Below are 23,354 nucleotides of genomic sequence, written 5' to 3'. Positions count from 1 at the left end.
GCAGTGGGAGCGCAGAGTCCTAACCACTGGACTGCCATGGAATTCCTGAAATTTTTTATTTTAAATTTTCCTGATTCCTAGGAGAGTTGGTCGAATGTATATTTTAATATGTATATCAGCCACTTGTGTTTTCCCATTTGTAAATTGTCTGTTGGTATCCTATGTTCTTTTCCTTTTTAAATTAATTATAGCAGTTTTTTATACATTTTGAGTCTTAATTCTCTGATACTTACGCTATAAGTATTTTCTCTCAGTCTGTTACCTGCCTTAAGCTTTAGATACCATAAACGTATTTATTGTTTTACAGAAGTTTTTATGACTGATATAGTCAAATGTATAACTTTTCTTTAAAATCTTTTTTCTATTTGAATCTTCTTCCACAAGATTTTCCTTACTCCAAAGGCCATAAACATTTTGCTACAGTTTTTTCCTAATAAATTCATAGCATTTTTAAAAAACATATTTAAAAAAAAAATTTTTTTAACTTATTTTTTGGCCACACCATGCAGCATGTGGGATCTTAGTTCCCCGACCAGGGATCAAACCTGCAGCCCTGCATTAGAAGTGCAGAGTCCTAACCACTGGACCAACAGAGAAGTCCCTCATAGCATTTTCTATATTTAAGTTTTTAATTTATCAGGAAAGTATATTTTTAGTGATATTGGTAAGACTCTACCTTGACTCTTTTCCTCAATAGGACTTCCAACACCATTTTTTGGGTATCAGCTTTATTGAGAGATAATTCACATATTTACTGAGAGATAATTCACATTCAAAATGTACAATTCAGTGTTTTTTAGTATATTCACAGAGTAGCACAATAATCACTACAGTAAATTTTGGAGTATTTTTATCATCCCCAAAAGAAACCTTGTACCCTTTTTACCCCAACTCTTCCTGCTGCCCTAGACAACCATTAATCTACTTTCTGTCTCTACAGATTTGCCTGTTCTGGACATTTCATATAAATGGGATCACACAACATGTGGTTCTTTGTGACTGGCTCCTTTCACTTAGCATGATGTTTCAATGATCATCCACGTTGTAGCATGTATCTGTATTTCATTCCTTTTTATTATCAAATAATATGCCACTGTATGGCTATACAACATTTTATTTATCCATGCATCAGTTGATGGACATTTGGGTTATTTCTATGTTTTAGTTATTATGAATGGCGCTATGATGAACATTATGGCCCCAAACAATCACTGACCTGGTTCCTGTCACTGTTGGTTAGTATTCCCTTTTCTAGAATTTCATATAAATGAAATCATATAGTATGTATTCTTTTGTGTCTGGCTTTTTCCACTGAGCATATTGTTTTTATGATTCACCCATGTTATTGTACATATCTGTAGTTCACACGTTTTTATGGCTGAATAGCATTCCATTGTGTAGAAACATCCCCAAATTTTTAAATTTTCATGAAATCTAATTTACCAATTTTTAAAAATTTTTATGCTTTTTGGATCTTATTTACAATGTGCCTTTAAATTTTATTCATTGGGAAACTTTCCTTTCCACTCCAGATGAATCTTGGGCATTCACATGATGCTTAGATAATAAAGGGTCCCATGGTCATGACAGTCTCTGTTCAGGCATTAGAATGCCCAATTATATAATAATCAAAATGACAAACTTTATTTAAAGTGAAAACTCCTCTCCTCCCCTAACTTGGACCTTCTGCATGAATACTTACAGCAGGAACGGAGGGCGGTAGGGCCATAGTTACATTCTCATTTTCCACCTTGGGTATCTATCTCCTTCTCTTCCAGCTGGTTCTCTCACATTTGAGAGAGAAACACTCTTGTTAAATATTCTCATGTTCTCTGGGATTGGCAAATATTAAAAGCTGACTCTTTCTCTCTTGAGCTATGTTTGTGGGTTCTGCAGAGGCTCCCAGTAGGAACATTCTGTTGTTCTTGCCACTATGCAGGTGACACCATTTCCCTTCCATTGGCCTCTCCCATCTCAGCTTTTGGTTTTTGGTGGTCCATGCTACACTGGGTCATTCTGTTGGAGTCCCATGGCTTTTCCAGGCAGTTCTCTTGGGCAGGATTTGAAAGGATTTAAGCCAGCTCTCCCTCCAAAGAAATCTTTCACCCTGACTGACTCTTGGAGTACAGGCCACTTGACTCATTTTCCCTTTACCCTTGTGATAGGATCAGCTAGCCAGCCCATCTCTGCCTTTCACATGTTCCAGGCATGAGTCAGACACTTGTCCACTACCAGAAAAGTCCTCTTTACAAAGTCCTGCACCAACAACTTTTACACCCTGCGGGTAAGGGAGTTGAGAATTGTGAAACTAGGTTTTGACTCCCTACTCTGAAATTCTTACAAAATGGTCTACTGACAAGATTGTTATCTAATATCTACTGCCTTGGTGTTTCTGGCTGAAACTTCCAATTTAAAGTCTTTTTACCCTTGCATTTGTTGGCTAAACGTTACTTGGATGTGATGTATTATTCTTTTATTATCTTAATGGATTAAATTTGCCAATGTTTTATTTAAGATTATGGAATCCATGTTCACAAATGAAATTGACCTGTAATTGTGCTTTTTTTTGTACTGACCTTGTGTCATCTAGCAGGATAGAAATTTGCATACCATAACTCAGAGGTACAAAAGAAAGAATATAATGTTCACTGTTTTTCACAATTAATTCTTAGACTCAAGCCTCTACTCCTGCTAGTAGCAGAGAAAACATTGTGTTTAAGTCTTTATGAGTTTAAATTAAATTTTGTCAATTCAGAATTTACATTTCCTGCTGGCTGTTTTTCTCCCTCATTAAGAGTGGGGGGAGGAAACCCACACTGTCCTGTGGTCTTCCCTGATCCCACTTCTGAAGCCCACCAAGGGAAGGCTGGTTCCACCTTATCTTCTGGAGTATCATTCTGATGTCTACTATTGATTCATCCTCCCTGCATTCTGAACTTCCCTCATGTCAACTTCAGGCAGGGAAATCATTCAAATTATTAAGAAGGGAAAATGCTTTAAGTGATGTTTCTAAACATTTTAACTAGCTTACTTACATTTAAATCCAAGACATTTATTGTTCTTATGCTTTTGTTGCTAAATCAAGATCCAATCACATATAATGGTCCTCTATTACACTGGCACTATTTCCTCCAAGTGTTTTAATCAGCTCCTCAGAATCATCTTGTGAAACCTATGCTAATAACTATTACATATAATAGCTATGGCCCCGGTGCCTTACTTATATTTCTTTCCTTGCAATAACCCAGTGGAGTATATAATTCCATTGCCATTTTACAGAAAAATAAATTGAGGCCCAGAAAGTTGGCTGTATTAGTTAGGATACAGGCTAAGTTGCTGTAACAAAGAGATACCAAAATACAGTGACTTGAACAAGGTGGAGGTTTATTTCTCTCTCATAAAACACAACAGTTAGACAAAAAGTCCAGGACGGCAGGTGGCTTTGCCTCACACAGTTATCCAGGGACCCAGTAGTTTCTTGCTACTCCACCATGGTCAAGGGCGTTATCCTCATCTGTATCGTAAAAGCTGGCTCACCACTACCCAGGCATGTCCCAGCCTGTGGGAAGGAGCAAGAGACAGGATGAAGGACAGGCAGTTCCTTTTTTTAGGAAATTGCACAAGGACCCTTCAGCTCACATCCCATTGTCCGGAAAGATCACAGTCACATGGCCACAACTAACTGCAAGAGAGACTGAAAAATGTAGCCTCTACTTAGTAGCCACTAGCCAAGGTAAAACTAGTGGTGGATAGGTATGGTGGTGATTCTATTACTAAAAGAAGAAGGAAATCATGGGTGTTGGGGATTGTTTAGGCATCTCTGCCACAGAATCCAAAGTGATTCTCTCCTTCCAAAATTGGAGCAGTGTGTCCCAATGAAAAACTACATTTGCCATTGCCCTTACAGAGAGGAGCAGCCAGATAGACAGAAGCAGAAGTCACTGGGTGGGGCTTCCTGGAAAGTTTTGGTTGCTCTTCAGCCTTCCTGCTGCTTGGAAAGCAGATGAGGTGGCTAAAGCAACAAAAGCCATATCAGATTATGAGTGACCTAGAATATGGAAGTTGTGTGCTAAAGATCGTGGGGCATGCAGAAAGGAAGAACCTAGAAACTTAATGATCAAGGAGCCACCACAAGTCCTGAACTGCTTAATTCTGCACTTCTTTATTTTGAGGAAGAAGTAAGACTCTTTCATCGTTAAATTGCTTTAATTAGAATCTTCTGCAAATAACCAAATGTAATTCCTAACTAATTCTAATTATTCAGTTAAGCAATATATTTGAAGTCATGCAGCTAGTAAGATGCTCATACTCAGATTTACCTAGCTCCAAAGTCCATATTCTTGCCTCTCCAGGATTATATTAGTCTTTCACAAGACAGAAATGGTTTCCTTTTAAAAAGACTCTCCAATACAATGAAGAAAGAGTAGTTGGCTCCACCGTATTTAGAAAGATATTTATCCTTTACATGTAGGGTTCTTTCTATGAGAAAGCATTTTGGCTAGCAAAGTATTTCTTTGCATGCAACATGAAATTACAGTAAAGCACCATGAGCTATCAAAGTAGACATGATTTGTTATTTCTTTTCCCTTTTTTTTTTTTTTTTGGCCACACACGCAGCTTGCTGGATCTCAGTTCTGCTACCAGGGACTGAACCCAGGCCACGGCCGTGAAAGTGCCGAATCCTAATCACTAGACCACCAGGGAACTCCTGACTTGTTATTGCTTATCTCTTAACTTTTCTATTAATATTAATTGGCTTCTTGTTCATTTCTTTTGTTGTCAGCTAGCATGTGTTGACAGACTAGCAGTATGAGGTTATCAGTGTTAAGGAAAATTAATGGGGAACATTTTTGAAATGTATAACATTCTATTCATCACTATAACTTTTTTCTCCATTGGGAAAAAAATTCACAAGTATTTAACTTTAAGTCTAATATATTGGGTCTGTCTTATGGGACACATAATTGGAGATTCCCTGATCTATGTGATTGACTGATGGATGGGGCTTATATTTCCAGTATGGAAAAGATGTAGAAGATAAGAAATAGGCTTTGAGAGCCATCATGGCCCTATGAGCCTGGATAAAGGCTTTAGCCTTTCTTGTTTAGAGATCATTTGGTTAGAGTAGGAAATCAACCACATGAACTATTTAACCTGCATTTTCTAAATTGCTACTGGGCAAAATATCACTAGAATTAGTGAGGAAAATTGTGCTACTTTTCTGGGCAAAATACCAAAAAGTGGCATAAGTTGTTTAGGGAGGTTTATTAAATAATATTGTTATTATTAGCTCTTTTGGGGAAAAGGAGAAATGATTGTCTGAGGCTGAAAATGTTTAGATTTAGAATGTCCTGTGTGGCATAAAGGAAATAGGTAAAACTGTGATTTATCAGCAAATGTCACTTTTCGGTTTTAGGATTTTGTGGTAGATAGAATAACGACCCTCCAAAGATGTTCATGTTCTAATCCCCAGAACTTGTGAATATGTCACCTTACATGACAAAAGGGACTTTGCAGATATGATTAAATTAAAGGTTTTAAAACAGGGAGATTAGTCTAGATAATCTGGGTGGGCCCAATGTAATAACAAGGGTCCTTAAGAGATGGAAGAGGAAGGCTGAAGAGAGAGAAAGAGGGGATTGACTATGAAAGCAGAGGTTAGTGTGATACCATAGCTGGAAGGCGGCCATGAGCTAAGGAATGTAGATAGCCATAAGAAGTTGAAAAAGGCAAGGAACCGATTCTCCCCTAGAACCTTCAGAAGGAATGCAGCCCTGCCAACACTTGATTTTAGCCCCATAAGACCCATTTCAGACTTCTGACCTCCAGAAGTATAAGATAATAAATTTGTGTTGTTTTAAGCCACTAACTTTATGGTAATTTGTTATAGAAGCAATAAGAAATAGCATATGTTACAGCAACAATAGGAAACAAATATAGACTTCAAACTTTTGGGGGAGTAAGCAAGGTAAAATAGCTGAATCAGTAAGAAATGGGACCCCACCCATTCTGCTCCCAATCTCCCTCACCACTTTTTAATGAGTTTGTTGTAGATGTAAATATGCAAATCAAGAATGAACTCTGCCTCTTTGGAAAAATCGCTTATTCTAGGATTGGGATGGGAAATATACAACATGTACCTGAAGCATCTTGTAGTGCTAAAAAACAAAACAAACAAAAACAAAAGAGAAAAACACAATAAGACAAAGATGGGGATATGCCAAAGGGACCATGGGGGGCTTCCCTGGTGGCACAGTGGTTGAGAATCTGCCTGCCAATGCAGGGGACACGGGTTCGAGCCCTGGTCGAAGATCCCACATGCCGCGGAGCAACTAGGCCCGTGAGCCACAATTACTGAGCATGCGCGTCTAGAGCCTGTGCTCCGCAACAAGAGGCCGCAATGATGAGAGGCCCGCGCACCGCGATGAAGGGTGGCCCCCACTTGCCGCAACTAGCGAAAGCCCTCGCACAGAAATGAAGACCCAACACAGCCATAAATAAATAAAAATAAATAAATAAAATTAAAAAAAAAAAGGGACCATGGGAACCAACTGAAAGAGCTCCTAATGGTCAAAGTTGGAACAATTCAAACAATAAAATAATCAAATCAGTATTGGGTTATAACCCAACATATAAAACGAATATCCATAAGAATCCAATTTGAGTTTTTCCTTCTGAATTCTAAGCATGTGGCCAGATGAAAAGCTACAAGTAAGAAGTCAGTGGGTGATATAAATAAGTGACTGAATAAATAAGTCAATGGGGAAGACGAGACATACATCCTGTGCAAAAAAATTCCAAATAATTTATGTAGATGTTCTGCCCTCAAGGAGGTGGAGCATAACTCCCCATCCCTTACATGCGAGCTGCACACAGTAACTTCCTTCCAAACAGATAAGTATGCAAAGGGGGGAAAAAAGAGTAAGTTCATGGTGGAAACACCTGACCAACACTACCTCAGCCAGGTGATCAAGGTCAACATCAGTAGTCCTAAGTTATGTTGATGGTATGTACTCTTGATATGATGTGATGAAAAATGGTACCTTACTTCTCTGGTCTTCCTCCCAAAAGGCCATAACCCCTGTCTAATCATGAGAAAAACATCAGACAAATCCAGTTGAGAGACATCCTACAAAACACTTGACCAATTTTCCTCAAAACTCTCAAGGTCACCAAAAACAAGGTAAGTTCTGAGAAAGTGGCACAGCCAAGAGGAGCCTAAGGAAATATAACAAGTAAATGTCATGTCGTATCCTGGATGGAATACTGGAACAGAAAAAGGGCATTTGGTAAAAACTAAACAAATCTCATCACCTCACACCTGTTAGACTGGCCATCATCAAAAAGACAAGAGATAACAAATGCTGGCATAGATGTGGAGAAAAGGGAACCTTTGTGCACTCTTGGTGGGAATGTAAATTGGTGCAGACACTGTGGTAAACAGTATGGAGATTCCTCAAAAAGTTTAAAATAGAACTACCGTATGATCCAGCAATTCCACTTCTGGGACTATATCCAAAAGAAATGAAAACACTAGCTCAAAAAGATATCTGCACCCCAATGTTCATTGCAGCATTATTTACAATAGCCAAGACACTAAAACAACCCAAGTGTCCGTCAATGGATGAATGGATAAAGAAGCTGTGGTATATATACACAATGGAACACTATGAAGACATAAAAAAAACAAGGAAATCCTACTATCTGTGACAACATGGGTGGACCTTGAAGGCATTATGCTCAGTGAAATAAAGCAGACAAAGAAAGACCAAAACTGTATGATCTCATTTACATGTGGAATCTAAAAAAACAAAACAAACAAAACACCAAATTCACATAAAAAGAAAACAGATTTGTGATTACCAGGGCAGGGGGTGGAGGGAGGGAGAACTGGAGGAAAGTGGTCAAAAAGTACAAACTTCAGCTTATAAGATAAATAAGTGCTAGGGATGTAATGTACAACATGATGACTATAGCTAACACTGTTGTATGATATATAGGTAAGTTGTTAAGAGAGTAGATCCTAAGAGTTCTCATCATGAGGAGAATTGTTTTTCTTTTTACCGTATCTATATGAGAAGATAGATGTTAACTAAACCGATACGGTAATCATTTCATAATACATGTAAATTAAACCATCATGCTGTACACCTTAAAGCTAACACAGTGATGCACGTCAATTATTTCTCAATAAAACTAGAAGGAAAAAAGCAAAACAATTCTGAATAAGGTATAGACTTTAGTTAACAATAATGTATCAATATTATTTCATTAACTATAACAAGTGTACCACACTAATGTAAAATGTTACTAATAGGAGAAACTGAGTTTGGGATTTATGGGAATTCTCTTTACTACCATTGCAAAATCTAAATTTTTCTGTAAATCGAATACAGTTAAAAATATATATAAACCTTATTTTAAAAAAAGAAAAAAAAGTGAATCCTGGTTTCTGATGTAGTACCCTTAAGGAGAATGGGCCAAAGATAAGCAAGTTTTTGATTTTGTGTCAGTTGGCATGTGAATACCATACTCTGGGATGGTCCCACTCTATTCTTTGGTTTTCCCAAAAATAAAACCCTCCAGGATCTCTGGACAAGAATTCAGAAGCTGCCAAGTAATTATTCAGTAATTGTTACCATCCCCATACCCTATGCCAGCCACAGTTATTCCAAAGGAGGAAGGGACCCTGGGATGCAGTGTCGGAAGAAAGCAGGACGGGCAGACTATGTTCTTCTTTGCTTACTGAACCCCTAATGAACAGTTTTCTGCCTAGTATTATGAGCACTTAATTTGTTTTGTCCCAGGGGGTGGGTTAGAAAGGGAGGAAATGTGTCATTTCACTGCTGAAACTTTAGGCCTCCCTACGAGCCTGGGAAAAGGTCTTGGGCTTTGTTAATGGGGAAGGGAGGCTGGGTGGAGCAATGCTTCCTCTCAATTTCAAATCCCTTCCATTTGGCAGGAGCAGCGTTATTAGCATAATACTGGGGAAGACAGTAATTTATCTGACTGGTACGTTTGGAAGGAGAAACTAGGCATGCACAGCAGAACACCTTCTTATCTCCTTCCTTTGGGGAGCAGGTCTGGCTACAGATAGCAGGCTCTCTGCTCTGCTTCTCCTTCATGTTGTGTGTTTCATAAATGTCCTTCCCTTATGGAGGAGTCCTACAAAAATTCAGTGACTTCTCTGACCATGTGGTAAATCTGTCTGACCCTGAGGTTCAGCATTAAGAAGACAGTTTGACTCTCACATCTAAGTCACATTCTCCAATACATTGAAAATAAACATTAATTTGTCCTCCATCTGCCAGCTCTTGTCTTGTTTATTAGGTGGTTCAGAACTTGTATGGAAAAGAGAAGCGTTATCAATCACCCCCAGAGGACTAAGTTTTGGGGTAGTACTCCCCAGGGAAGCCATGGCCATGGTATACTGAAAGCAAGTGATTGCAGTAGGATGCCTTGACTCAGGACTCTTGTATTGGGACATAAGACTTGGTACGTAGACTGGGACTGTCTTTTGGAAATGGTGGTATTCAGAAAGAATTCCTAAGCATCTCATTTGTCTTGTCTGCAGTCTCTGGGTATGTAATGTGTATTGCCCAGACCTAGACTAAGCCTTATCTCCTGTAAGCTAGGTCCCTTTCTCCTATTCTCATAGACAACTAAGAGGGCACACAGAATCTAAGCTGTGCCATCAACAAAGTACACATTGTATCTTATGAATATGAACAATACTGTAGATCAAGCAAGGTCAGGAGGTCCTGCTAACCTTTGGGCCACATTTTGGTACATCCAGAATGGCCACAACATAATTCTTTACGCTAGCATTACCACTGATTTGTTATTTGTATACAGCCTCTGTAGGTACCACAAAGAACTTTACTGGGTGAGTAGGTCTTTTTGGATATATTTCCCTTGAGATGTGATATCAGACCAAAATATATATATACATAGCAAGTCATGGGAAACATTTAGTTGTATATCAAGTCTCATACCTAGATTGAAAGGAACATTTAGTGAGTCCATGACTAAATTATTTCACAGTACTATCTGTCATGCCCCTGTGCCCAGCCATCACACACCTTCCTGGAAAACAAGTGTGGACGTTGTAGCTACACCTCTGGTCTTCACCAGCGTGGGTTTGTTTCCTCTTGGTAGTTGGCTCAGTTCAGCTAATTTGCGCTTGATCCAGGTGTTTGTCTATGAGTTTCTTGAACACCTTGTGCCACTTCCAATGAGACTATGGAATTAGCATTTTAGAGCTGGCCTTAGAAGTTAGTTAATTTAAATAATAGGTTATCTAATTTTAAACCCTTCACTTTACACTTAAGGCTAGTGAGGTTTGAGTGACTTTCCTAATGTCACATTGCTGGCTAGTTAGCAGTGCTAGGCAGGACAAGAACTTGGGTCCCCTAGTTCAGTGTTTTTTCCTACTACCTGTGCTGCCTCCTCTATATTCAACCTGATCTTTGCTGTGTACAGTACATTCACTTCCACTGAACATGACTAATTTATATGATGCTGTCAAATAACAACCGTTCCTAGGAACCTGTAGCTGGCTTCAGGATTAAAAAAATAAAATTGGAAGTCTTCAGCAAGACAAAATAAATACCAAACACTGATAGTATGATGTCAGCTTCCCAGGCAAGGAGGGACACTATTAATTTTTCCAAGTAATGGGTGTGAGTCATCTAACTTTTGCTTTTTACCAAGAATTTAGCTCAGCAGGTACAGGACTGACTCTCAGTTGGCAGATCAGTTTGAAAGCCAGTCAGTGAAAGCCAATGAAAGTTGTTTCATTTCCATTGCTGAAATTATCTTTTCTTTTATTTCCTTTAATCTGATCAGTCAGAGCTAAGCTCCTGTGGTTAGGGGTATCTACTTCACTGTTCTCACTATCTCTACATTAGGTCCTTCTAATCCTCTGTGCTGTAGTCAGGAACTCCTCAGGACACATCCTTTCCACACCTCCCTCTTACCCTGTCTTATCCTTGGCTAGAACCCTATCTAGTTTTATTGATGATAACACAAAAGGAAAACAAAAGAATGTCTCTGGGTGGCAGATTAGGAAGCACCCCTACTTCTTCAGTTTCATGCCCTTCTGCAGAAAAATAGAATCATAGGGGAGCAGTATGAGAGACACAAATTGAGAAATGTGCACATGTGTTTGACCACCTTTGATTTCACTTAGTCACTGGTCCAGAGGACATACCACGTGGCACCAGTATCCACATTCTCTTCTATTGCTATTGAAGGTAGTGCCTACTGGGATGTAACTGGGATTTGGATATTGCTGGAGTATAGTGAGATAACACCTCTTCCAGTTTTCTACTGCACTCTCTGTTTTGCCTGTTGAGAAGACTTCTAGGGAAAGAACTCAAACCATATCCATGATTCATGTATAGGTATGTCTGAAGAGATGGGGAAAACAGGCAGGGGGAGAACTGACAGAGGCAAATTGTAGGCAGGACTCCAGATTCCTAGGAGAGCATTCATCACGAAATGGTGTGGTGTGACCAGCCACAAGCAGCATCAGGGCTGGAGGACTGGTCAGCATGGTAGTTGTAGACCAACATGGTGGCTATTACCCAAACTTGTCCAGACCCAGCTACTGCCCATTGGTGTCTTGCATAAGTTCTGGGGAGGAGGGAGAGGGGCAGGTTTAGGCTGCAGGTAACACTAAAAGACCTGCCTTTGAGAGCTATCACAATCTAATGGTGTGATTAAATGTGAACATGGGTTACTTGGGCGTGGTAATGGTTAGTATCTCTGTGAGATGATTCTCATAGTTTTTCTTTGTTTTTATTTTCTATCTTGATGAATAATTTGCCAATTTCATAAAACAGAGAACCTAACAGGCTTTCCATTTACATAGCTGATTTCTGCATGCTTTTGATAATGCTGTCACATTTGTGACAGTCTTTCATTATTCTTTGCTCTGGCATGTTGGGAGGGCATGTGAGGATGTTACAGTTAGATGGTGGGGTGGGGGGCCTGTGATCCTTGCTGTTCTCCCAGCATTATGTTTATGGTAGTGGCATCCCTCTGATACAATAGCAAACAGAAGAGAAGGAGCTGTTCCTTTCCTTTTCAAAGGAAACAGCAAGATCTTCACTACTGCTAGCCCTTAGGGAACCTTCATCTGAATTAGAAAAAGTCATCTGGGGGGAGTCACAGCTCCTGGGAGCATGGATTGGTACCCTTGTACAAGCAGAAGAAGGTGCTTCTTCCTCCTGGAGTATATGTGGGAGGGTGTATAACTTAAGCTTAGTGAACTGCATTTCATGCTAGATTTTAGTCCCCATGTGTGCCCTTGTGCACCAAACAACCCTCACAACTGTGAATGATTGCACAACCGTATGTACTGGTCCCTGTCAGAGCATCTGAGAAGCTCATGGGCACATCTCCAAATAGAGCACTGAGAGGAGAGAGGTCCAGGAAAAAAACACAGCACAAGCATTGGCCTGAGCAGCAGAGTGGCCAACAGTGGTCGTATCAGTGTTAAGTGGCAGTCCAAGGGAATCATGGAGCAGGGATCCACACAGAAGGCAAGTACTGGTCAGTGTGGAGCAGTAAGAGTAGAAACAAGCAAAAGTGTGAAGTAAAGCCTGGGCTGTTTGGTGGGGACACTTAAGATATTTACTGGGACTCTCAGGCCTTAGACGGGAGAGCGTGGTGGGTATGTCTTGTTTTGTCTGCCCAAACCCCCACAAACTGTGTGAGCCTGGTGAAGCTGCTAATCACACCATCCTGTTTCACAGCCATAGGGTCCAGCCAACCAAGGTACCACATAGCCTTGGGCAGAATGACTGGTCCAGGGGTAGGCCGATCAAAATTCTTCTGGGGATTCTTTTCGTTTAGAGGTAGAAAAAAATGCACCTGGTCTTCCAAATAAAGCACATTGAGAATGTGAAGGGGTCTAACTTCCCTGCCACGTCAAAGGAAGGTGTCTCTTGTGGAAGAGAATGGGATCAACACACAGAAAGAAGAAGAGTGAGAGTGAGAATGAGAGCAAGAGAGACAGAAAGCGAGAGAGAAAGGGAATGGAAGGGAAAGGGGTTGAAAGAGTGAGAAAGACCAATTTGGAAAATGTATATTAGTCCCTAGATCTAGTTGTGACTGAAGTCCATTCCTACGCTTCCAAGGACTGAAAGCCAGTACATTCCCTTTTTGCTTATACTAGTTTAAACTGTATTTCTGACATTTGTAAATGAATGACTTCTAACTAATACAGGCAGGGAAACTTGGAAGGGCTCTGAGCACTTGAGCTATGCAGCTATCTCTAACTCTTAAGTGACCTTTTGAAGCTGGGAACTTCGCTTCAATTCATTACAAATTGCCAATACATCTTCATCTCATCAAGAACACTAGAGGGGTTGTGGCCAAGATGGCAGAGTAGGAAGACCCTGAGCTCACCTCCTCCCATGGGCACACCAAAATTACAACAATGTACAGAGCAACTATCAATGAGAATGACCTGAAGACTAGCAGAAAAGGTTTTCCACAACTAAAGCTAAAAAGAAGGAACCACAATGAGACACGTAGGAGGGATGGAGGTACAGTATAGTCAAGACTCAGGTAGGTGAACCACAAATGGGAGGATAATCACAATTGTAGAGATTCTCCCCAAGGAGCAAGGGATCCAAGCCCCACATCAGGCTCCCCAGCCCTGGGGTCCTGCACTGGGACAATGAGCCCCCCAGAATGTCTGGCTTTAAAGGAGGCTTGCATATGGGAGACCCAGAGGGCTGTGGGAAACAAAGACTCCACTCTTAAAGGGCCCCCACAAAATCTCATGCTCCAAGATCCAGTATAGAGCCTGGATCTTGAAAGGAGCCTGGGTCAGACCAAATTGCTGATCCTGGAGAGCCTCCAGGAGAATCAGGAAGCAACTGTGACTCCCCCTGGGGACAGAGATGTTGGTGACAGCCATTTTGGGGAGCTCATTCTACCATGAAGACACCGGTGCTGGAAAGTGCCATTTTGGAGTCCTCCCTCTCCCTTATTAGCACTAGGGGCTCATCTGCCTACCAGCCAGTTGGCACCAGTCCTGGGACCCTGTGAGCTGCACAGCCAGCTGCTCCAGGACCCAGCCCTGCCTACCAGTGGGCTGGCAGCCTCTGCATCAGGCAGGACCTGGCAACCAGCCAGGCCAATATGCCCAATATGGTATTTACCAATATGCCCACAGTAGTTGACCCTTTTACAATAGAAGGGCCAATGCAGCCCACATAGAGGGCACCCCTAGAGCATATAGCTCTGGTGACCAGAGGGGCAGTGCCACTGGACTCCAAAGGATGTCACCTACAAAAAGCCACTTCTCCAAGATTGGGAAACAAAACCGACCTACCTGATACATAGAAATAAAAACAGAATTAGACAAAATGAGGTGATAGAAGAATATGTTCCAAATGAAGGAATAAAATAAAACCCCAGAAGAAGAACTAAGTGAAGTGGATGAAGATAAGCAATCTACCCAATAAAGAGTTCAAGGTGATGATCATAAAGATGCTCAAGGAACTCAGGAGAAGAATGGATGAACACAGTGAAAAGGTTAAAGAGTTATAAAATACAAAAAAGAACCACAGACAAAGAATGCATAACTAAAATAAAAAATACACTAGAAGGAAATAATAGTAGATTAGATAATACAGAGGACTGGATCAAGAGTAAGAAGAAGAGTAATGGAAATCACCCAAGCTGAACAGAAAAAAGAAAAGAGAATTTAAAAAATGAGGATAGTTTAAGCGACCTCTGAGAAAACATCAAGTATGTTAACATTCACATTATAGGAATACCAGAAGGAGAAAAGAAAGAGAAAGGGGTAGAGGACTTATTTGAAAAGATAACAGCTGAAAAATTCCCTAACCTGAGAAAGGAAACAGATATCCAGGTCCAGAATCAAAGAGTCCCAAGTAAGAAGAATCCAAAGAGATCCACACCAAGACACATTGTAATTAACATGGCAAAAAATAAAGAGAGAATGTTAAAAGCAGAAAGGGAAAGGCAACTAGTTACATATAAGGGAACTACCATAAGACTACCAGCTGACTTTTCAGCAGAAACTTTGTAGGCAAGAAGGGAGTGGCACAATATATTCAAAGTGATGAAAGGGAAAAACTTACAAACAGGAATACTCTACCTGGCAAGGCTATCATTCAGATTTGAAGGTGAGGTAAAGAGTTTTACAGACAAGCAAAAGCTAAAAGAGTTCAGCACCACTAAACTGGTTTTACAAGAAATGTTAAAGGGATTTCTCTAAGTGGAAATGAAAAGACCAAAACTAGAAACATGAAAATTTCAAAAGGAAAAATCTCATTGGTAAAGGCAAATATACAGTAAAGGTAGTAGATCAACCACTTATAGAGCTAGTCAGAAGGTTAAGACAAAAGTAGTAAAATCATCTATATCCACAATAAGTAGTTCAGGGATACACAAACAAAAAGATGTAAAATATGAAGTCAAAAACATTAAATGTGGGGCAAGGGGTAAAAATGCAGGGTTGTTAGAATGCATTCAAACTTAAGAAGAGATTATCAACTTAATATAATCACATATATATGGGTTGCTATATATAAATCTCATGGTAACCACAGATCAAAAATCTATGATAGATACACACAAAAAAAGGAGAAAGGAACCCAAACATAACAATAGAGACTACAGTCATCAAATCACAAGGGAAGAGAGCAAAACAAGAAGAAAGGAACAAAAAAGAACTACAAAAACAAACAGTTAACAAAATGGCAAGAAGTGCATACCCATCAATAATTACTTTACATGTAAATGGCCTAAATGCTCCAATCAAAAGACACAGAGTGGCTGAATGGATTAAAAAAAAAAACAAAAACAAAACAAGACCCATGTATATGCTGCCTACAAGAGACTCACTTCAGATCTAAAGACACACAAAGACTGAAAGTGAGAGGATGGAAAATGTATTCCATGAAAATGGAAACAAAAAGAAATCTGGGATGGCAATACTGATATCAGACAAAATAGACTTTAAAATAAAGACTGTCACAAAAGACAAAGAAGGACATTACATAATGGTAAAGGGATCAATCCAACAAAAAGATATAACAATTGTAAACATATATGCACTCAACATAGGAGCACCTAGATACATACAGCAGATATTAACAAACATAAAGAAAAAAATTGACAGTAACATAATAATAGTAGGGGACTTTTAACACCCACTTACATCAATGGCCAGAAAAATCAATAAGGAAACATTGACCTTAAATGACATATTAGAACAGATAGACTTAATAGATATCTGCAGAACTTCCCATCCAAAAGCGATAGAATACACATTCTTTTCAAGTGCACATGGAACATTCTCCAGGACAGACATAAGCTGCCTCACTGAACAATGACTAAAGTTATACCAAAAAAAGAGAGAGATTAACTCCTAAGACTGGTCAATCCTTTTGTGAAATAAAGAATATTTGCCAAATGAGTATCCCTCTCAATATACTGGTTTTGCATACACAAATATTCATATTTTAAAGATACATATATTTTAAGACATATATGTTTTAAGATATATATATATCTTCATCTAAAGAAAGCCTATACAAATTGCATTTTGTGTCAGTGATACGCCACAAATCTGAGAATCCATTCCCATCCTGGACCAGTTAGCTTCAAACAGAAGGTATCAACAATACTTATTAATCCTAACATGGGCAAATTCATTCATAGGTCAGACATGATAAAGCCTTAGCAGGATGAACCAGTGATAAGGGGGAAATAGCCAGAGCCCACTAGGAGCAGAACTGGGGGAAATTAACCTAGCCATGACTGTGTCATACCCTGGTTCTGGGTTAGCAGTCAGCCCCTAGGGAGTAACAAAACAGGTCTTACGCCCCCCAGAGGCAGGAATTCACAAAATCTAGCAAGAGGATCAGTATCCTAGATCAGCAGGGGTTTCAGGCTAGTGCTTCCATCCAAATGGAAAGAATGCCCACGTATACAGTCTGGCCATTACAGATGAAAGCCAAACTCAGTGGACATGCAGGGGGTCAGGCGATAGTGCAAGTTATTTTCCCCACTGGTGGGCAAAAGGAATTTAGCACAGTTAGGTAATAAGGATACAAATAACACTGAGACAGAGCAGATTTGCTCTCAAGTTGCTTACAATCTAGATGGAGATGGAGCCATAAAGAGATGATTTCAAGCTTGTGCTGATAGCGGGGGAATTTGACAAGTGCCAAAAGAGAGGAATGCATAGTGCACTAAGAGAACACAAAGAAGGTTCACTTATGCCAAACTAAGGTTTAGAAGACTTCTTGGAGAAGATGCTGCTTGAGCTGGTTGTAGCAGGCAAAGAAAGGCGAGCGAGATTTACCATGAACAGTCATGGAGGTGAGACACACAAAACCATATTCAGGGCAGTTCAAGGAATTCTATACTATTACAGCGGAAAGCTGAAGGTCCATAGGGTCACTTATGCCATGCTAGGAAGTTTATCTCACACAGGGATAAGGAGCTATGGTGGAAACCACTCATCATCCCCACCTCCAGTTCCTCTTCCTTTTAGTAATAGAACCCCTTCTCCCCCACCCCCACTAAGTTTTAGGTGGGCACATATCTGTCCAATTAAAGAATATATTCTCCAGCCTCCCTTGCAGTAGAGGTGACCATGTGACCAAGTTCTTGGGATGTAAATGAAAGCTAGGAGTATAATGTTCATGTTACATCATTAAAAGGAAGCTACTTGTCTCCACTTTTTCTTTCTCCTTCCAGAGGTCTGGAACACAGATGTGGTTAATAAAGCCAGCCTCGAACATGCCAACAATGACCACACCGCTGGAGCAGGTAACACACTAAGATGAAAGGAACCTGGGTCCCAGGTTGAACGAGGGGAAAAAGCTACCTTTTCATGCCGGACATCCACCTTACTGGACTATTAAGTGAGAGAGAAATAAATTCCTCGTAGAGTCTTTGTTATAGCAGCATAGCCTGTATCGTAACATGAAAGGAAAGGAAAGATAGTGCTGAGGCTTCTAATCTAATTCTTGGCTTGTCAGAAATGGCTAAAGAACTAGGAAAGACTGAGACAACAAACATCTATCTTTAATCATTATAGTTAAGTGAGGTTAGGGCTGGCAGAGAGCAAGATAAGCCATTACGCAGCCTTGTCTCAAGAGAGATAGAGAAAGCCCCTTGAAAACTATAAACTTCTACCTGGTTCTGAGAGCCTAGCTCATCCACAGCCGGACAGCAGCTAGCAACCACCTGAATGTCTTCCTTGCACTCTGCCCTGCAAAGCTGTATCTATTGTCATCTTCAAAAGCTGACTCCAACAAGCTTCCAATGAAGACTTCATTGACTAACCCCATTTAGTCATTTTGTGTTAATTGTATCTGCAACAGGGAAAAATTATTTATAATCTATTTCCTGAAGAAGATGGATCTGTTAATTGAAAGGCCTGTTTTGCTAAACAGTAATTCATCAGGGGCGCAAGTTTGGAAGTAGAGCTGGGGTAAAATGCATTCCTCCCAATAACGAAAGGTTGAGGAATCTGCATAGGACTCTGGGAGGGGGAGTTAAGAGCAACAAGACTGGAGGCTGGGGAGTGGAGTGGAAAAAGGTCCGTAGTGGCAGAAGCAGAGAGTACTCTGAAAAAAGAGGTGTGTTGTAGGGTATTTTCAAGTGAATTACTGCAGTGTACAAGATGTACATTGTGTCTCCCCTTCAGTAAATTCTGCCTTGTTCCTTAAGACCCTGGTGTGAGAGGGAATAAGGGGTGGGAGCTTGAACAAGAGGATGAGGGAAAAGCTGACATCTGGATTACTAGACCAAGGAAAGTGAGAGAGTCAGTGCCAGAAATGCAAAATTCTAGAATTTGAGACCCCTCCCTTTAGTCATTAATTCTATAATTTTGAAATTATGTATATTGGATTGTCATAATCTGAGAGTTACCATTCACCCAATAATTACTGAGAGCCCATGACTAGAAAAAAATTAATTATATTTCATAATTAAATACATATTAATTATAATTAATGTAAGCTAGCAGTTATTAACTGCTTATCAGGATTCAGAAATGGAGAGCTTTCTTCTAGGTGAGGGTAAGGTAAATTTTAGGAACGATAACACGGAAGAATTGTATCTGAGCTGGGTCTTGAAGAGTGGATAGGCATTGATCATGCAAAGGCTTTCGGAGGGACAGAACAGCATGAACAATCTGACCAAAGCCACACAATTTTTTTCAATAACTATTTCTCAATATGCACTGTGTGCCAGGCACCGTGCTAGGTCCCAGGGATATGAAGATGAATTTGGCCTTGTAGACTTCTGTTAATATAGCCCATCATTTTTCTATTCATTCTGTTATTGGTTTGCCACAACTATCAGGTCTTTCTTGGCCACATTCCTGCATGGCCAGTTTTTCTCTCTTGAACCTATGCGTGTGTGATGCTTCTTTTACTCCTTCAATGTACTACTTTCCATTTATCCTAGTGTCACTGATGACCATTTCTCTAATTTATTGAGGTCAATTGAATTTTGATCTTCTAACTTGACATATCAACCTGCTTGGGGTCACATGTAATATTTACAAAGACTTTCACTTTCTTTCCACAGTCCAGACCCACATCTCAGTACCCTTCTGTGCCAATATATAGTGAAGGTTGGAAGTAAGATAAGAAATAGGGCCCCAGAATCCCAGGTTACAAAAACCTAGTATATCTGTAACTGACCACAGTTTTCTCAACTGAAATTGCAGTGATGTCTTTTACATGACAGTCCTAACTTTATCAACAGATACTTGAGTACCTACCATATGTGGAAACAGTGATGCACGATGCATTGGCCCTTGTTCTTGAGAGGCTTACAGTCTAGATGAGGAGGCAAATAGACAAGGCATGTTCATTTGTTTGGCAGAAGACTTTTCTACCCCTCTTCCTAATAGATTAAGAGAGAACAAAATTGAGAATGTGAGAACATAGGAAGGAATTCCCTTTTCCTCTGCCTTGTCCTCTGACTGGCTACCTTCAGAAGGAAGAAGTTTTTAATCTGATTGGTCAGAGCCCAGGACACTAACGAGTTCACATTTTACTGGTGGTTGGGTCACTTTGTGTTGAAAGGGCACATGGTCAGGAGTGCTGTTCTTGCTCCAGGTAGGACCAGCCCAGTTTCCATTTGGCCCTCACTTGGTTGAGTAAAGCTGGTCTGCTTGCAGATCTGATCATCTTCTCCCCTCTTTCCACAGGCATGCCTATGTATGATAGTCCCAAAATCTAGAGGGTGGAGGCGGAGCAGGGAATTACAAAGCTTCACTTCAGCCTTAAACGTAAGCCATATGATTCAGTCTTTTGGCAGAGTTCTGTTCTAGAGGTTATTGGGTGCTAGCTCAGTTATGAATAAAATGATCCTTTGGTTTCTATTCCAATTTCTTTCTTTTATATAGTTCCCCTGGGAACCCTAAAGAGAGGAGAGACGATTAGCAGAGTAGGATTTGGCTATTTCTCATCCTTGAGTGTGGCAGACTATATTGTTGGTTATAGTTTTTCACAAATTTTTGTTGCCCTTGCCAGGAAAGGATAATACTTCGCTACCTTACCAATGTCAGACTTGGCCAGGTGAACTTGTTCTGACCGAGAAAATGTGAGCTCTAGCATGTAAAAGTTTCAGGCAGAAGCATTAAGAACCAGCATGTGATTCACCGTGATCATTTTCCCCCTTCCGCGAGACCAACATTTTTCCAGAAAAAGGTTACGCTATCAGCCTGGGTCCTGGCATGAAGACAACCTCAAATACGCCAAACTGATACACCTGTTATGGGCATGTACAGTACTTCAAGAAATAAAACTTTGTTGTTGTAAGCCACTTTGGAATCACTTGTTACCACAGCCTAACCTGGCTTATCCTGATACATTTACCTTATTGCCATCTGTATCAAACACCATTGCTTGTCCTCCCAACATCTATTCTCCCTTTATTCCTAAGAGAACCCCAATTTTGCCCAGGTGTTCACTTAACTCTACATGTGCTTGGTGAGGGTGGTGGGATTCCAATTCCCAGCCACAGGGGGTAAATCATGATTACATTAAGCCACTCATGATGGCTTCTTACTCCCTGCTGGTGACTGGTTTAGATGTGGGAGAGTGTGAGAAGCCTGCTTGTGGTCTTCTGAGACAGGTTTTCCTTGCTAATAAAGAGAGACACACGGGAAGAAACAGTTTCTCTACTTCCATTGGACATTGCGTGTATGCATGTGCCAGCTGAAATTATGGCAGCCATTTTGTAACTATGAGGGGCACTGGCCTAAGGTAGTCAGAGTGAAAAGATGGAAGGAATTTGGGTCCCTGATAAATTTACTGAGCTGTTAAATGAATAAACCTTAGAACTGACCTACCTGGATTTCTTGTTACATGAGATAATACACTTTCCTTATTGTTTAAGACAGCTGAATCTGGAATGAAGGGGGAAAGAATGAGTTTAGCTCTAGGGACATTGAGGTGATGGCAGGACAGCATGTTTTTATATTGTTGAACCTCAGGAGGCGTCAGGGTTAAAATTGAATTTGGGGACTTCCCTGGCAGTCCAGTGGTAAGACTCTGCGCTTCCACTGCAGGGGGCGTGGGTTCGATCCCTGGTCAGGGGACTGAATTTGGGAGTCATCTATGGAGAAATATTACATAAGGTAATACATCTTAGAAAATAACCCAAATCTGGGGCAGTTACCTCTGTGCTTGATAATTTTGATAATAGAACAAAACATACCAACATAAGTTTAGCTATCTCCTAACTGGATATGCCACTGTCCCAGGTTCTCACTTATCACCCATCCTAGAAAAGGGAGATCACAGCAGTGTTAGCAACCTTCTAGGGAGGGTGAGTAAAGACAGTGAAGAAGTGATCACAACATCTGGATCCCCAGATCCTGTTCTCCTCAAGCTTGGGTTTTGGGGATCTTGGCATCCATCTGCATATGAATTAAACATTCTCGACTTATGAAGATAACTATGAAAATGGATTGTAAGCAACTTCTAAATTTAGTGACTCTTATATACAAATTATCGTTCCAGACAACTATGGTTCTGATCATCTTATAGACATCCTATGTACTATGATCCTGCAGAAGCCAAGTAGAAAGCATCAGGGTGTACCAAATATATACCATAGGACATCAAGGAAATGGTCAAGGTACAAGATAGAGCCTCTAGTGCCCAAGTCGATCTGTGGTTAGAAGATAGTTTTGAAAGTTACTAAGTCATAGGGCACTAGGTTACTGCTACTTTAAGAAAATACATTCATGGGGTTGGGGGGGGCAGGTATTTTGCAACACAAAAAGATTTACTTAACATTGCTTGAAAAATAATTAATTTTTGAAATTCCATTTAGACAGAACTTTTCCAATGGCACATCAAGTGGGTAAATGCACACACCTGCAAAATATGTATAGTGAAGCCTATACCTTACCTGAGATATCTTACCCCATTTCTAAATTATCATTGTTTGGCCTGCTTTGAAATTCTTCTTGCCCCCCTAAGCCAAAAAAAAAAAGACAAATATTTTAATGAGCCAGAAGAGCAAATGCAATCTCCAAAGACGGTCAGCTTCAGTCTTTCAGTTATTTAGAGAGGAAAGTCTAGATTCAAACATAGTTGTTTGCTGGCAGAATTTGCGATTGGCTAGGACCAAGGACAGTGTTTAAAGATGACTCGGTTGTATGGGCTGGGGGAATGGGGGAAGACCAGCTGGTGGTCCTTCTAACTAAAAGGAGTCCATTTTCTTCACATTGAGGTTATGCAGGCCCAGAACCGCTGCATCCTGGGAGGGGGTGTCCAGTGAAAGAAAACCTGAGACCCTGAGAAACACACCTTCAAATTACCTGAACCCTCAATCCCCACTCCAGCTCCAGGCCAGGATTTGGGCAGAGCATTCCAAGGCCAGGGTCCACCCGGAGGCCTAGCTGTGTGACCTTCGCTAGGCCCCGGAGTCTCCTTTGGGACATCCCCGAGGCCCTGCCCCAGGCTCTGGAGGGGGCCGCCGATGCTCCCAGCCCTCGGGTGCTCGGGACAGCCTTTGGGAAGCATCCCGCTGCCCGCTGCGGACCACTATTCCGTCAGCCCGGACACCCTCTCGGCTTCACTGGGTCGCCGCCCTAACCCCTCCCGCTCCGGCCGCCCCACCCCGGCCGGCAGCGTCACGCCCGCCGGGGTCCAGCGCGGAGCAGGGATGCCCTCCATCAGCCTCCCCGCCGCCCTCCTCGCTCGGGGCTTCCCGGGGCCGCTAACCCCACCTGGGTCCCTTCTCCCGGCCGCAGCAGGCTTGGGCCCCGCCGCGGCCGCCTCTGCAGCTGGCCCCGCGGCCGGCCCGCGCCCGCCGCCGCGCGC

The 23,354-nt window shown here is 41.0% G+C and overlaps 1 long non-coding RNA gene across 1 annotated transcript; it reads right to left on the bottom strand.

Moving 5' to 3' along the window:
* Positions 1–234: 234 nt before the first annotated feature.
* Positions 235–23,004, bottom strand: LOC309663165. The gene is made up of 2 exons (XR_014265134.1): positions 21,739–23,004; positions 235–21,636 (listed from the first exon to the last, which is right to left on the bottom strand). It is a non-coding gene; the product is annotated as an uncharacterized lncRNA (long non-coding RNA).
* Between the last annotated feature and the right edge of the window lie 350 nt (positions 23,005–23,354).

This window comes from Balaenoptera physalus (assembly GCF_965194825.1).
Source record: "Balaenoptera physalus genome assembly, chromosome: 1".
Taxonomy (NCBI): Eukaryota; Metazoa; Chordata; class Mammalia; order Artiodactyla; family Balaenopteridae; genus Balaenoptera; species Balaenoptera physalus.
The sequence above is the reverse complement of the archived record's forward strand: the minus strand, read 5'-3'. Positions and strand labels throughout refer to the sequence as shown.